General features: G+C 43.9%; 1 long non-coding RNA gene across 1 annotated transcript; it reads right to left on the reverse strand.

Moving 5' to 3' along the window:
* Positions 1 to 1,337: 1,337 nt before the first annotated feature.
* Positions 1,338 to 8,190, reverse strand: LOC117875603. The gene is made up of 3 exons (XR_004645301.1): positions 8,060 to 8,190; positions 2,765 to 2,864; positions 1,338 to 1,821 (listed from the first exon to the last, which is right to left on the reverse strand). It is a non-coding gene; the product is annotated as an uncharacterized LOC117875603 (long non-coding RNA).
* Between the last annotated feature and the right edge of the window lie 8,644 nt (positions 8,191 to 16,834).

A 16,834-nucleotide genomic window follows, 5' to 3' on the forward strand; every position in this document is an offset into this window, starting at 1 on the left:
TTGACTAATGAATTAAGGCTAAATTCAGTGGTAGCAAGGTGTCAAAACTAAGTAACCAGAAAAGTGGATTTTTTTAACATGCTCTGATAGATAGATAGATAGATAGATAGATAGATAGATAGATAGATAGATAGATAGATAGATAGATAGATGTCCATAAGTTCAGTCCTCACATGGCTCTGCACCACCATTGACCAACTATTCCTAGCCAGCTTTGGAGGGCCACAGACAGGATCAAGTCCATTGCCCTTCATCCTCCCTGCCAGCCTCTGCAAAGGCTACAGGCAGCAGTAGAACTAGTGGTGTAGAGTTCTTGCTCTCCTACTGTGCCTGGCCCCTTCACGGAGAGACTCCTTGTACCTCACACACCACTTTGTACAGCCCAGCACAGTCTGGCTCAAAGGGTGATCTTGCACCCCCTCCCAACAGCACTGTCCAAATAAGTCTAGGCTCCCACAGCTACACGTGTCAACTACACCTCTCAATCTAGCTAAAAGGGAAGTGTGTATACAGTGGGGCAAATGTTCAGCCTGGCTGGGTAGCAGCAGCCAGCACAGGTCCTGTTAATTTATCACCATCTCTCCCAAAGTGACACAGGTAAAACAGGCACCAATAATAGCCCCTCTTGCACTGGCCCACAGAGTGGGGTCAGAATGCCAAAGGGCCATTCTGTGTGCCAGCTTAATGGCTGCTTTGGGAGTGGTGCGGCTCTGCAATGCGCTCTGCACATGGCATCTTGCTAAATATCCAGGGCCGGTGCTACCATTTAGGCAAACTAGGTGGTTGCCTAGGGTGCCAAGATTTGGGGGCACCAAAAAGAGGTGCCCCCAATTTTTTTACAGCATTCCTACGCACCCTCCCCAAGCACGTGGTCGCCATTCCACTTCTCCCGCCTCCCAGGCTTGCGGCGCCAATCAGCTGTTTGGCACCTCAAGCCTGGGAGGGGAGGAGAATTAGAGCATGGGCGGCCTGCTAGGGGAGGAGGCAGAGTAGAGGTGAGCTGGAATGGGGAGCTGCCGCACAGCTCCCGGGGGGGAGGGGAGCTGCCGCGGGGGGAGGGGGGGCTCAGGGCGGGGACGGGGGGAGCTGCCATGGCGGGGCGCCTCAGGGCGGAGGGGGTGCAGGGAGCAGCCGCAGGGCTGGAGGGGGGGGCGCAAGGTGGAAGTTTCGCGCCCTAGGCGAAACTTCCTTGCATCGGCCCTGTAAATATCCCAATCAGGCTATTGTTACCCCTGTACCAAGTGAAAGTAGATATCAAGTTTAGCAAGTTGGACGAGAAATCTGTGACATAAAGCCAGAGTACATTCTTAGTCATTGTCACTTGTTTATTTTACACTATAACCTCCAAAGACAGCTCACAGACAAATGCCTCTTTTTTGGAAATCTCAGCCCAAACAACAAAGCTTAGTTCTCTTAATGTTTGCAACAGCTCCCCTTAAAGAAATTACATCACAAAAATAGCAATGCAACATTTCTTCAGAGACTGAACAGCACTCACACACTAAGAATTTGTAAGACTATGTGTAAGAGCTCCATAACAATAGAGTCAGTTTGGATTCTTCCAGCGTTTTCAGTTAATAATATCTCTGCTCATGAGACAACAAGGATTTATGAATGGAACAGTACATCTCGGGTATTTCAACTCCACCATGTATAAAGGTAGTGTGCAGTAGCCAGTGGAGCATTTCCAGGTTGGTATCAGAAGGAAGGGAGATAAAGGGAGGGAAACTTCCAGCCCTCAACACATTTCAGTAGAAAGGAACACAGGCCTATAAGCCAGCTTGACTGAAAGAAGTCCTGGAGAGGAATGGAGCAGTGTCCCTAAAAAGACAAGAGGAGTTGGTTAACCATTAACTTCCTGAAGATAACAGAGATGAACAACCACCAGGCCACCTAGAAGACAGTGTAAATGAAATGGAGACTGTGTAGGGAAAGTGTAGAAAAGAGGTGTGTGTGTGTGGGGGGGGAGGGAGGCTGGTCTTCACTAGAAAATTAGGTTGATTTAACTATGTCTGTCAAAGGTGTGAAAAATCAAACCCCCCTCCCCAGCGGTGTAATTAAGTCACTAAGTCGATTTAGTTGTTGATCTAGCTACCACTCCTGGGGAGATGGATTAACTATGCTGAGGGAAGAATCCTTCCTATCCTTGTAGGTAATGTTTACACTAAAAAGCTACAGCGACAAAGCTGTGCTGTGGTAGCGTTTTAAGTGAAGATAAGCCGTGTTTTGTGTGTGTGTGTGTGTGTGTGTGTGTGAGAGAGAGAGAGAGAGAGAGAGAGAGAGAGAGAGACAGAGGTGTGGGGAGTTAACAGGAAGGGTATAGCCTCACTTCTTTCATTCTAGGAATGAGGTCTGGAAATGGGTGATGGTCCAAATAGGGTGGTTATTTTAATCGGAACCAGTTCACTCATGCTCACTGTGTACACTTTATCGCCCTGTCACTGTGAATCTTCTTTTAGCATCACACGTGACATGTGAAACTCACTAACACCAACATACACACAGAAATATTTCCCTGTCTCCAGCTGGAACAATCCTCCCTATTTCCAAACTTATCCTCTCCCAAAATTGCTACAAATGAAGTTAGTGTGCAGTGATTAGAAACTTGTGAACAATTTGCTACCAAATTATTTAAACACACATTAATTTGCCCTTCTTTCTTTCTTTCTTTCTTTCTTTCTTTCTTTCTTTCTTTCTTTCTTTCTTTCTTTCTTTTAATATTTTCAAGGAACACAAAGAAGTTAATATCTTTTTTGTCATGTACCTGCCTGGAGCCACAGGAATAAAGGCATCCTCTCAATCGCCTTCTCTGATGTAAAGGACCTGAAGTGCACAACAACATGGCAGTACAGTCAGGAGACTCACTGGGGAATGGAGTAAAGATTTATTTTATTTTTAAAATTTGAAAGATTTCAAAAAAGCATTCAACAGGATTTCTCACTAAGAGGATGAGTGAAGAGGATCCTTTGTAAGTAAGCTGGGAGGCCAAAGTCTTTTATCCATTGTTACACAGGTTTTCCCCAGGGCAGAGTCAGCAAGGCCTGCAAGCCCTGGAAGCTTAACAAGGCTAGTCACTGGGTGGGCTTTTCTGCCAGTTGCCTAAGCCTGATGTAGAAGCAGTGAGACTGGAGCTTGCCCAGTGCTGGATCCCAACCACTGAAAATAATCGTTTTGGGTGCTTAACAGACATAATCTGAACTGCTGATTTACACACACACACACACACACACACACACACACACACACACACACTCCAGAGCCACCCTTACATCTGTTTCCTTAACAACCCAGAAACAAAGTAATTCCACGGAAGATTAGTAGTGGATCTGCACTTGGACTAATCACCATGCAGAAGTCTCTGCCAAGACCCCTTTTTCTGTTGGCTTTTTAAAAAATTGTTTCCACGAAGCATAGTTGATGCCTGCCACTGTGATTTTCACATGCTTGTGCCAGTGTGGGCCATCTAGCCACTGATGTAATCATCCCTTCAGGATAGACAACTTCAAAAGAAGGAAGCATGTAGATTCAACAGGATTTTTTCACCTTTGGTACACAGTTTTTATACTTTATAAAAACATATTCATTAAAGGTAAACTAATTTTAGGAAATTTTTATTATATTGAGAAAATTGTTCATCCTGAATTTCTCACCCCATATTTATCAAACATCAGAAGACAACAAACACAAACACATGGAAAAACACTGAACAGCACTATCATTCTATAAACATCATGGCCCTGGTTGTGCAAAAATAGGTGGTTTGGTGTCAAAAAGGGTTGAATGAATTTGTTTTGATTTTGGTTCATGAGACGTTCAAACTCACTATGATTTTCCCCTGTGTTTTTCTGTTTGGCTGAAAATATAAAACTGTGCATGATTTTTGGGACAAAAGTCTCTCCCTGGTACCTACAGGAGAAGCAGCAGGTGGCAGATCAAAGGTCAATGTGAAACTCTGGGCTTGCACAACCCTGCTCTAGATTTGTGAATCGTGGCTGTGTTTCACATTCATAACAAAACAATGCCGGTATGAGGCAGTTACAATGCAGCTGTATTCTTATCATGTACCCTGTGATTACTCTGCAAGAGAAACCAAAACTGCCACCAGTGAACCAAATCTATTGGATCCCAATGACTGTGGACATGGACAAGGAAATGCCACAAATGTTGTCTCTTTTCTCAAGGCACTACAGTTGAATGTCAAGGGCCCATCAGCCACAGAGCCTCTATTCTCAAAAACATTGCCTCCTGACTCAACATTACTGTCATCTGCCTTCAGGAAACTCACATGAAGTCCCTTCTTGCCTGTCAATTCATAATCTCTGGTTTCAACCTCATAGACTATAGTTTGCATGAAAAATATGGCTGGGTCACTTATGTAAGATCAGATTGAGCAGATGTGCAGAGTTTACCATCTACATCTGACTACGGCGACATCATGAGGATCAGTCAGTTTGAAGTGGCTAATGTCTACGGGCCCCCTAACCAATGATGGCCTGTTCCTGCTCTACCATCACCCCAGCATCCTGCCATCTATGCTGGAGACTTTAATAGCCACCATACCATCTGGACTATAAAGAATCTGATCAAAGTGGGATAGGCTTAGCAGGTTGGGCTGCCTTCAATGAATTACATCTTCTTAATGACCCTAAGCAAGCAGCTAGTTTTCACTCTGCTCACTGGAACTAGGGGTAGTCCCCTGGCCTCAGCTGGGTTATTTCTGTTGGAGACCTCCCTCCAGCAGTCATCTGCAGGGTCCTTGGAAATTTCCTCCACAACCAGCATCATCTCATCCAAATAGGGGCTACCATACCTATCATGACCTCTAGCCCAAGGCTACATTGGAACTACAGAAAGGCCACTGGAACAATTACACTAAGCCCATTGGCCAATATACAGTCTGTACTCCATAGATTAAGCATATTCAAGGTTTACACAAAGCAATCTTTAAGGCTACCTCCAAGTCCATCTGATATGGCTGCCAAAAAGCCTTTGTACCATGTCTGGGAGAGGAATCTGCAGACCTCTTTAAACAATACAAAAATCCATCGATCCAGAAATAGCCAACCACCTTCTAGAGACCCTGAATGTAGCCCAAATAGCAGGCTGGGAGAAAAGCAATTTCAGAAATGGACATGTCAATATCTAGCAGGAAAACATGTACACTCAGTAGATGCAGCACAGAATCCACCAGATACATGGCAACAGAAAGTCCCTCCAGTTTTGCGGCACAGCTGACCAACATTGGTGAAGCAGAAAAAAATAAAAATTTTCAAGATTCAATCAAAAATAAATGGCATCAATGCAAACAATCTCTAGTGTCTGACCAATATGAAAACTTCCTACCATTCTCTAAGATACAGAAAAGGCACTGACATCAGTGAAAACAGGAAAAGCCTATGGCCATGACAATTTATTGCCAGAACTACTACAACATCTTGTGAAGGACCTGCCCAGTTTTTCCTAGAGGCGAGGTCCCTTCAGGTCCAAGTTGAAGGGTAGTGTAGGGAGCTGACACGGTCTCTGCACACCTCGTGCTGAGGCTGTTCTGCAGATCGTGCTGTCTGTGTCTAGTGGTATTACAGTGACACCTTTGTGACTGTAGTTCACTTACAATAATAATTAAAAGGGAAATCCTACATTTTGGGGGGAGGGATAGCTCAGTGGTTTATGAATTGGCCTGCTAAACCCAGGATTGTGAGCTTAATCCTTAAGAGGGCTATTTAGGGATCTGGGGCAAAAATCTGTCTGGGGATTGGTCCTGCTTTGAGCAGGGGGTTGAACTAGATGACCTCCTGAGGTCCCTTCCAACCCTGATATTCTATGATTCTATGAAGAAAAGCCAGTGCTTGTTGCCTATTTTCATGTCCCACATCATACAATAGAATACAATACATACAATAGGGTGAAGAGCTAAGGTAATAGCTTTGTCAATGCCAGGTAAAGGTAACTCTTTAGCAACCAGCTATTCCCCAATATCACTTCTGAGTTATAGCTACAAACTCCTGGAGTGGATGATCTTCCAGAGGACTATGCCCATGACAGAACAACTTTTGAGTGATGATCAGGAAGGTTTCTAACCAAGTCAAAGCACCTGCGACCAAATGCTAGCACCTACTATGTACATTGAGAATGGATGTCAAAAGAAGAAGAAAACTGGAGCTGGCTTTTTTGACCTTGCAGCAGTTTATGACACCATCTGGCACACTGGTCTGCTGTACAAGATATCAAGAGTGCTTCCTTGATGAGCTGCCATGGTAACTGAGCTCATGCTAATGGGTAGATGTTTTCAGGTATCTCTGGGCCAAAAAAATAGAACTTGGAAATTCCACAAAAACAGACTCTGGCAAAGCGTGGTACTGGTACCAACTTTATTTAATGTAGTCACCAATAACTCACCAAACACCATCTCCAGGCAGTCCATGTTTGATGATAATATTTGCTTGGCTGACGGGACTTTGGCTTTCAAGAGATTTATGAGAACCTGAATTGTGATCTGGTGACTATTGCAAGAAATGGAGACTGAAACTAAGTACAGTGTACAGCAAAGACTGTATCAACATACTTCCACTTATACCATGCTCAAAACCAGCTTGAACTCAACATCTTTTTGAATGATCAGCACTTGGAACATGATCCAAAACTAGTGTATCTAGGTAGGCCACAGGTTACCGTAGATCATACAAATACTATCTCACTAAAGTAGCTCAACTGATTAAGAACAGAAATTGTCTCCTAACAAGGTAGTAGGGTCCACCTGTAGTTTGTGACTCACTCTCTGCTATTCAGTTGGCAAATACTGTACCCAAGTTAGTTAAACTCTGCCCTAAACACTAGACTAAGGGACACACAGCTTAATTACACCATGAGAATTGCCACAGGCATGTTGAAGCCACCAAAACTTGTAAGGATACCAGCCGCTGGCAAAAACAACAAGGAGTCTGGTGGCACCTAAAAGACTAACAGATTTATTTGGGCATAAGCTTTTGTGGGTAAAAACCTCACTTCTTCGGATGCAAGTGAGGTTTTTACCCACAAAAGCTTATGCCCAAATAAATCTGTTAGGCTTTAAGGTACCACCAGACTCCTTGTTGTTTTTGTAGATACAGACTAACACGGCTACCCCCTGATACTTGAGCCCTTGGCAATATTCCTCAACCTAACATCCAGTGTCTGAAAGCAGCCAACAAACTGATCATCAACAGACACCACATTTGCCACTGTTCAGGGATTTATGGTAAGCATCCTGCCACTGACTGCATAGCAGAAATCCTATCTGGACAGCACTGCATACCTTCCATCCAGATGATAATGCCATCAACTCACTGTGGCAGACAGAATGGGAGAAATCCTCTGCAACTACCAGGAACTCCTACATCATCATCAGACCAGATGAATGGCTACTTGGATTAGGGCTTCCATGGTGCCTCTGGAGCTAGCTTAACAGGTTCAGATGTGACATGGTTTGCTGTGCGATGAATGACCATGCCTGGGGCATCCAGACAGCCCACTGAACATCTCTGGTGCTGTGAAAGATGCTGCACTTTACATGCTGGATGCTTGCTCTTTTCATTTTGGGCTCCATGAAGGTCTTCTGAAGCTGAACTCCACTGATTTAGAGGTCATTTAGTGTTGTTTGTTTGTTTTACACGTTGTCTTGTTTGTCTTGCCCACACACAATTCATCGATACATACCAAAACCACAAGTCATGTAAAACCTCCATTATGAAATCTTTGTCTGACTTTGTTTCACGGCACTTTTTGACTCCAATAGTTTAGTTCTTTCAGTATGGTCACAGAAAAAGTTAAACCACTTGAAGTGGGAAGAAAGCTGTAATCATAAGGAGCAATAAAGGTGTTAAAAGCACCTTAATAACCATTTACTTTGTAAGGGCTCCTTAGTTTTGTAAAATGATAAACTTTAGAATATTGATTCAAACACAACTGAACAAGTGTAATTAAGTAATTAAGAACACCGTTCCTCACCCCCCACAAAACCTGCAGAATCCTAAGGTGGCATAAACATTATATATAAAGGCCCATTCCTGCAACTTTTTCTTACCTTGATAGTTCTATTGACTTGCAGGATCCAAGACCTGCATTTAAAAGAATATTTGAATCAGTCTTTCTGGTCATTGGCACATGGAACATCTTTTTCATTGGATGTATGTACAGTGCCTAGCACAATGGGTGCCAACTCGGAGCCTGTAAATCACAACTGCAATACAAATAAATACACAGTATTGTCATTTGCTTACTTACCACAACCTAATGTCTGAGTTCTGTGTATTCGCTATGACACACAGCCATAAAATGCCATAGCTTAGGGACCAGAAAGTGTCTCTTCTTTGTCTGTTAATTATGTAATGGCAGCAGCCATTTCCTAAACAAGGCTGCTGATGAGTTTCTATTACAAGCTTGACTTTCCCCTGCCCACTTCCACAAAAAAGTCCCATTAGCCTAAAATCTGGTAGGTTTGATCTGGAGCCAAGGAAGAGCTTTTTCTAACCAAAAAAAAAAAAAATCAAACAAGATTTTTGAATGATGAAACCCTAAAAATACAACTGGTTAACACAGTTTCTGCCCTGACTTACATCCACACATAATCTCATTGAAGTCAATAGTAATGCATGGCTATAAATTAGGACAGTAAATCACCCTATAAACACTCTCTCATACATGTCCTTCTCTGCACAAGCCATTCCCCACTGATTCTAGCCTTGCCTTCTCTTGTGGTGTAGGTGGAAAATCTGAGAGAAAGGAATCCAAGCACTTAGGAAATCATATTTTAATGTTTATGCTATAGCTGTTGTATAACAGGAATAATCTCTATTGCTTTGTAGTATACTTATAAACAAATAGCTTTTGAGATTGCTAAAACACTTTAGTTTCACTTTGGCTCTTAATCTAACTCAGCAGCTGTTTATTGCAATTACACTATAAAGCAATAGACATTATCCTTTAACTAACTGTCTTATTAATATAGGTAGTTACACAGCTATTTTATAGTTAGTCTTAAATAACTGCTTTTAATTATTTTATTAACATAAATAACCATCTCAATACATTTCAATTAAATGCATATGTGAGAAACTTAATTTAAAGCATTACACAAAATTGCATCTGTTTACTAATGTTTAAATTAATGTCATTGCATAATTCGATTAAAATGCAACCTTAAATGATTTGTTTTGTTTTCTTTTTGGTCACCAGGGGACACCTAAGACTTTTAAATTATTTGAGTACAATTTTTCATGTCTGCCTTCTGTAGTTTAGGTTGAATATTCTGTTTTTGTAGAAATATTACATGGGGGAAGGGCATTTTTTTTAAATTGTAAGATTCCCAATGGAATATCCCCATTTGTGCTTCTGCACATTCATAATCACAAAAACTGATGACACTGGGCCACCTTATTTCCTCTAGCTTTGCCCACCTTGTGAAAAGGGAGCTCAGGTGTCTTTGTAGTTCTGCCTCCCTTACAGCTTATGTAGCTCTCTCTGATGGACCAGTCCATGCAGGAAAGGGTCAGGAGACGGGAGAGGCAGAAGTTACCCAGAATATTCATATAGTATTAGCTTTCCCAGGGGCCGTTGGGGGCAAGGGGAAGTCATTGGTAGAATGGCTTCAGTAGAAACACACTACCAAAGAGCATAGGAGAAAGATACTACATAGCCGTCTTGTGCATGGGCCTGGCCTCTCATGGATCCCCAGCCTCTGCCAGATTTGTTGGTGGTTTTTCTGCAGCTGATGGTGGCTGACAGGACCACATGGGGCAAGGCCCATGTGGGTTCCATGTGGAGTTAAATGCTAAAATCCCCTCCAATGGCTTTTCACCCAGTGCTTGACAATCTGCCCCCATGACTCACCATTATGTTTGTTCAAAATATAGTCATTTGAAGAAGAGGAGTTTTCCCCACCAAAGGTTTTCAGACTGAAAAGCAGGCCAGATATGCTTCCTTTTGAATTTTTCACTATTGTCAGCCCCAAAAGTCATTAGTCAACCCCCACTCCCCATGAGAGTGGCCCCCAAATCGATAGATAGATAGATAGATAGATAGATAGATAGATAGATAGATAGATAGATAGATAGATAGATAGATAGATAGATAGGCTTATCTTCCGTTTGTTTAACTCTCCCAGCCTGTCCCTGATATGTGTGTTAGAATTAATTTTGACAACCTTCCTCCCAAACCCCCAAATTCTAATTAATTTTGTGTCCCTCCAGAAATTGCCCAACTTTCAGCCCAGGAACTAATTATGCATCCTCCGGACCCCACATTAACTTTGCCCCACAGCTTCACATTTCTCCTGTGCTCCGGATCTCACCTCTGATCCTCCTGCAGCTCCAAGGGTTCTTCAACCCGCACCTCCATGCCTGGGAACTAGCTGCAGCAGGATCCTCCTCTTTCCCTTCTCAGGCTTGGAACTGCATGGCTGTGGAGGGGAGGGGGCAGAAGCAGAGAGGAGCCAACCCATTTTTAACTGGAAGGGAGGGGAGGAGCCCCAAGTTGTTGGGCTCTTTCTGCTCCCTTTACTCAAAACTCCTCTTGGCTCCTGAAGGGAGCGGGAGGGCTCTGTCTGCCTCCTGCAACAGCCATGTTCACAGAGCTTCCCCAGGAGGCTTTTCTCACCAGAGAAAGGCTGAAAATCCAGTGAGGGTTACAGCTTCTTGTTGTCACAAGCAGGGTCTAGAACTAGGCTACTCTTGATTAGATTCATTGGCTAGAGTTGACAACACTGTATATTTGTGTCTGCATATGGCTGAAAGGATGCTGTTGGGAGAGAGGGAACCAGCAGTATAGCTTCTTCTGGGCTTGGCCAGAAGTCCCCCAAGGGAACAGCACTGCCCCTGCACTGCCCAGTTGTGGCCCAGTTACTGGCCCAGAGTTCTGGGTCATCTCAAGCATGCGCCATTGCAGATTAGCTGCAGAGCAGCAGTCATGGCCCTTCTCCCATTCTGCGGCTCATGAATGAGATTTTAAAAAGTGACCATTGCATAGACTGGCGCAATCCAGCTCCCTCTCTGTAGGAAGATCTGACCATGTCCGGCACTTTCACATCCTCTCCCCTGGAGACCTAACTATGGGAGAGGAGGTGAAGCTAAATCCACCATCTTGTGCCATCTCAGCTTTGTCACCCTGGGAGAGTAAGGAATGAGAACACTTGATGGTATCTTGCCATCCAACAGGGGTTTGGGAAGAAGGAAAGTGATTCCCTGCATTGCTTGTTTGCCATGGACAGGAGAAGAGAGAGGGTAGGTTCTGGTGTTACAAAGCAAGGGAGGAAGATGTCAGGGGAAAGGAATTGGAGTGGGAGTCATGAGTCAGGTGTGGGAGAAGATGGGAAAGATGTGTGGGAAGATGCTCCAAGCACACTACTGCAAGCCAGTTTTGTCGGCACCCTCCACTGCTTTGCCAAACTCCCTATAAACCAGGCAGGGTCCTAGTTCTATAGCTTGTACTGGTCTAGCAAATATTAGCTGCTTCCATCTTGAAGATATAATAATGTCAAATTGGGACACACAGGAAATTATTTTGGGCTGGATTCAGTAAAATATATAGCCAGATTCCCCTGAGGGCCCTGGTGTGAATCAGAGTGGCAGTAATGTTCCAGAGGTACAGAAAGTGGGTACCCTCAGAAGGTAGCTGAAAGTCCAAGAAGTTTCAAGGATGTAATTAAAGGCAAAATTTGGCTTACTAATTCCAGCCACCAGATGTTGAATTGTGCTAAGTGATTAAGTGGTTCTATAGTTAGAAGACACAACATCCCCAAATATAAACCTCTCCCAATGCATTAAGGGAATTCCCTTTCATCATACATACACTCTGCATACAGCTAGAGATCTCTAACGATAAAGTATGCAAGGGTGGTAGTAGCACAAAAGATGAAAATCCTGATTTATTTACTTCACTACCCTAACCCAAATGTAACAGGTGACATCAAGTTCACTGGGATAACAAAGGGTTCAGATAAACAGATTGTTGGTGCTGAGATCCAGAAGATGTTATAAACTCTTCAGAGAAAATAGTCCAGAGTTCACAAAATCTGCAGGACAAAGACTTAGGGAATCCTGCACATTGAGTTCTTTCAGAAAACTTTATAAACTGAAATCACATTTTGAGTGGAAAACACATTCAACCTTCAGCTAACAGAGAGTTATCAGTGTTTGAATAATTGAAGTTCCTCTGTATATTTGCCTACATTGTAGCCTACCTTTGAACCTTACCCATGCATCTTTATGTTTTTTGACATTTATGCAGCCTGAAATCCTGAAAGCCCTGCATTTAGACAACTAAATTATTGCTTGTCAATTTAGCCTTGAATGAAAGACAGGTGTTTTGTTTAAGAGTCACACTCCTTTCAGATTCCTCTCTGCCCAAACTCAAATTCTTCAGCTAAAGAATTAAGGAATTATTGAAAATGAAATAATTTGCCAGCCTGCAAAGCCATTTAAATGCTTTGAACTTATATTGGTAAAATGGAAACTAATCATACAGGATCTTCATAGTTGAGTATTAGCTCTTTGGTGTGAGACTGTTGAAACTCCCCTTACTCTTAATATTCTTTAGGGCATGGTAGTGAAATAGACAATTAACCAGACTTCTCTTGCACATCAAACTCTGCTCAGTGTAAACGCAGCTCTCTGAATGTTCCAGTCTGTTCCTTCAGTGGACAGGATGGCAACACATCCCAGAAGCCAACTCAGGATCCAAACGGAAAACCTCAGAAAATGTCACTTACAGACTCTGAGGGAAGATGGGGGGGAGGGTGAGTCTGCAGTGCACCCAGTGACTACAAAGCTGCCAGCAGCATTAACACCAAGCTTCACAGAGGAATTTTCCTCCTTGTTTATATTTTTATACTTAATTTGAAGTGAGCAGTCGTGATTGGCAAGGATCAGTGAGTGGGCATCTAACCACTGAAGGATACATCCTATCATAGGTTCTGGAACTATGGGTGCGGGGACTTGAAGTGGTTTCCATTATATACAGGGTTTACAGTTTGGTTCAATGGCTCTCAGCACCCCCACTATACAAATTGTTCCAGCAGCCCTGCATTCTATTGGTGCCAACGCAGGAGGGTAAGGAAAGAAACCAGAGCAACGAGGGCAAAGTGAACATTCAAACAGCAGCGTGCACTAGCTGGGGTGCAGCGTAAGAGTGTGACAACAGATATGCACTGCTAAAGCAATGGAACGTGAACCGTAGATCTGGGAACATGATCCGAGGGGAATGGTTGGCCTAAAATCCAGCAAGTCCTTATGATGATACCCTCTGCAAGCATACGATGACTTTGTCAGTATGGGGCACATCATTCAAGAAGACAGCAGCAACAAGCAGCAGCTTCAGCGCACTGATCTGACCCAGTGTGTGGCTCTTCTGCCCAGTGACTCAGGATTTCTATTTCACTGGACATGTCTAGCTGTGTATCTGGATACACCTTGCTGCCTGCTGTGTCTGGCTTTCTGGCACACTGCCAGGACTTGGACCTTAATTCCTCTGCTTATACCATTAAGCAAGTGTATGCAAGCCAACAAATACAAGCTTCATCACAGTGACCTGCCAGTGACCTCAGCTCCAACCTGGAGAGATCACCTTTCCTAGATGAGGTTAAGGGACTCATTTAATTTATAACCTTAAGCTGGATTTGAACTGCCTTTTCAGAGGAGAAAAGCCAGTGTTTTTTTTTTATCCACTAAGCCACATGGCTCCTGTTTCATGACTGGTACTTATGACATCACAGAATTGGCAAACCACTGAGATATTAACTGTGTGCTCTATTGTCTGCCCTAAATTATGGGCAGCAAGTCTGAATTTTGGTGTTTTTTTTTTTGTTTTTTGGGGTTTTTTTTTTTTTTGAGGGATTTGAATGAAAAGGGGGCTATACATATCTCTCTATGTTTGAACTGCAGGACTTCAATATTTCCACCTCTAATGTGGAACTGGAGCAGCTTGTCAGTTACCTGAGTAGGTATTAAGCATGTTGAAAATGAAGAAGAGACCAAGTGTGAAGGGGAGGAATAATTTGACAACACCTGCAGTGAGCTATACATACTTCCCTCAATCCAAAATGGAACAGGTTTGTCAGTGCACAAGAAAGAGCAAGCCCTGGTGTATTATTCAGGGTTTGCAAAATGCCAACAGCATTCTCAGAGTTGTACAAGGCATAGAGAAAGACACAGATCCTGTCCCCTGGAGGTTACAATCTACATAGGACTAAAGACAATGGTTAAATGGTCAAATCGAACGTTTAAGGCTTCAAATGACAACATAAAGCCCTGATCCTGCAATGAACACTGAGCTACAGTAAAGGCAATGGGGCTCAGGCAGCAGCAGGGGTCTGCTCTTATGGAGCTTGTGGCAGGGCTGGGACCTAAGCCTATATGTTTATTTTATTTTTTTGAGTGTTCAGAAAAAAACACTTCTCTTAGGAGCTAGGTGTTTGTATACCTCTTAAAATACACAAAAGAAATCTAAATATAACCAACCCAGCTGACCCCAAGCATCCCCAATATAAACCAATCCAAAGGACAAGAAGAATCCCTCCAACTACTCAGCATCCTTCAGCCCAGCGTGTCACCAAAAAACCCAAGAAAACAGATGAGTCTTACAATGTGTCCCTGTGACCCTAAGAATCCCTAAATGCCCACAGCCGAAAGATTCACTGTTCTGTAACAGCAACTCCTTTCAGGCCTCACTACACCTAACAAACTGCTTTCACAGTATCTACCTAAAGAATGTTGTGTGAGGTGTCCAATGGAAACGTACGCCATGATGATCCTCTAAATCGTAGTGTGACGTATGTATGGGTGATATTTAAGAAGTTGTATGTACGTACTGATAATATGTTTAGAATCTGTGTCTCCCATGCAGCCTTGACAACAGGTTTTCCTAGACAAAGGGATGTATAATTACCTATCTGCCTAGGTTTTTGATTGGACCTATTACTGTTGGTGAGAAAGAGAAGCTTTCGAGCTACTCAGAGGACTCAGAGTACCTTTCCTAGACCTGAAGAAGAGTTCTGTGCTTGTCTCTTTCAGCAGCAGAAGTTGGTCCATTAAAAGATATTGCCTCCCCCACCTTGTCTCTCTAATATCCTGGGACCAACAAGATTACAACAACGTTGCATAGGTCACTGATGTAAATTAGGTATTGTAAAGCCAAACACAAAGGAAGTTCCCATATTATTCCCTTAGGAGTAGCGAACCTGGTAATTACTGAGAGTGTCCATGACAGTGGCTGGACACTATAGGGGGATGTTTCTGAGGGGTTCAGGGGCTAAGGTACACTAAGTATTAACTTGCAAGGCAAAGTAAGGGCTGGCAGAGCCCTAGCCCCTACACAGTTTTTCTGGATGGCAAACTGATGGTGAGTGTCAGGGAGCTGACACACAGATTAGCACTAACAAGTCTCTCTTTCGCTGAGGCCAGGGGCGGCTCCAGGTACCAGTGCAGCAAGTGCGTGCCTGGGGCGGCAAGCCACGGGGGGGGGGCGTGCTGTTTGCTGAGAGGGCGGCAGTCAGGCGTCCTTCGGTGGCATGCCTGTGGGAGGTCCACCGGTCCCGCGGTTTCGGCGGCAATTCAGCGGTGGGTACGCCGAAGGTACGGAACCGGCAGATCACCCGCAGAAACGCCGCCGAATCTGCGTGACCACGGACCGCCTGCAGGCATGCCACCGAAGGACGTCTGACTGCCGTGCTTGGGGCGGCAAAAAATATAGAGCCGCCCCTGGCTGAGACAGAGGGGTAACACTGTAACCCACAGTCCTGGACATCCTGAGAATGTGTCACAGCCCCAGTGTTCAGCAGTTGTGGGTTCTCTCAGACCAAAAGCGGATGGACTCTCAAGAGACAGGGAAAACGCCCTGCCACTGAGCAGCTCCACAGTTCACAGTTGTGCTGGCATCCTACAGGGAGAAAGACAGTCATTCTTCCAGCCAGGTACCAAACCATTTAGGTCTTTGTAAATCATAGCCAACAGAAATGAATAGGCCATCAGTGCCTGGGACAGAGCACTAGTATGACATGCTCCCAAGGTTCTTCTTAACCAGAAGTCAGCACATTCTATTAGCTTACCTTTCAGAGTAGTCATAAGGCACAGCCCCATGTAGAACACTTGGATACTGTCCAATCTTGAGGTAATAAAGTTGGGGTGATTGGAACGAGGGCTGAATCCAAAGAGAAAAAATAATCTCAGCTTCCTCATCTTGTGTTAATGATAAAGCAGACTTGGCCACAGCAAATACCTGCACATTTTCTTTCCTGCCATTTCATCTGTACAAGTCAGCTGTAAACCACCTGTGAAGCAGGGAAAAGGATATTTAGGGACATTTGTGTTGTTGATAGAGGAAAAATTGTCTTAATAAAGACTTACCAAAGAGGCTACATCTTCAGCTAAAGCTGAAATACACTTAGCATAACTGAGGTTGGGGGGGGAGGGAGCAGTGGGGGGGGGGGGCAAGGGACTTTGTCACATTTGTGAATCCTTCACCTAGGGGCCAGGTCTAATGTTCAAAATAACTTAGAGCATCTTAAGGACAGTTCCAAGTTACATCCAGCTGCCTGCTGCCCAATGGGGTCATTCTTGCAGCAAGGAATTGCTGGGATGCAGGGATGTTTTTGCCATGCCCTCAACATGAGCAGCTGGATGGCAGGGGTGATGTAGGAGCTGTTGCAGCAGCTTTATTCCACCCAGGGTATTCCTCCACATCAGAAGAATCCTCAGGTAGCCAGGTCCTCCAGGTTTATGATCTCTCTGCATTGGATCAAAGAGGCTACAGTGTGGCTAACAATCTGGCTCATAGATGTCTATTAGTTAAAGAAAACACTCTGAATTGG

The sequence above is a fragment of the Trachemys scripta genome, chromosome 3 (genome assembly GCF_013100865.1).
Source record: "Trachemys scripta elegans isolate TJP31775 chromosome 3, CAS_Tse_1.0, whole genome shotgun sequence".
In the NCBI taxonomy this organism is placed as follows: domain Eukaryota; kingdom Metazoa; phylum Chordata; order Testudines; family Emydidae; genus Trachemys; species Trachemys scripta.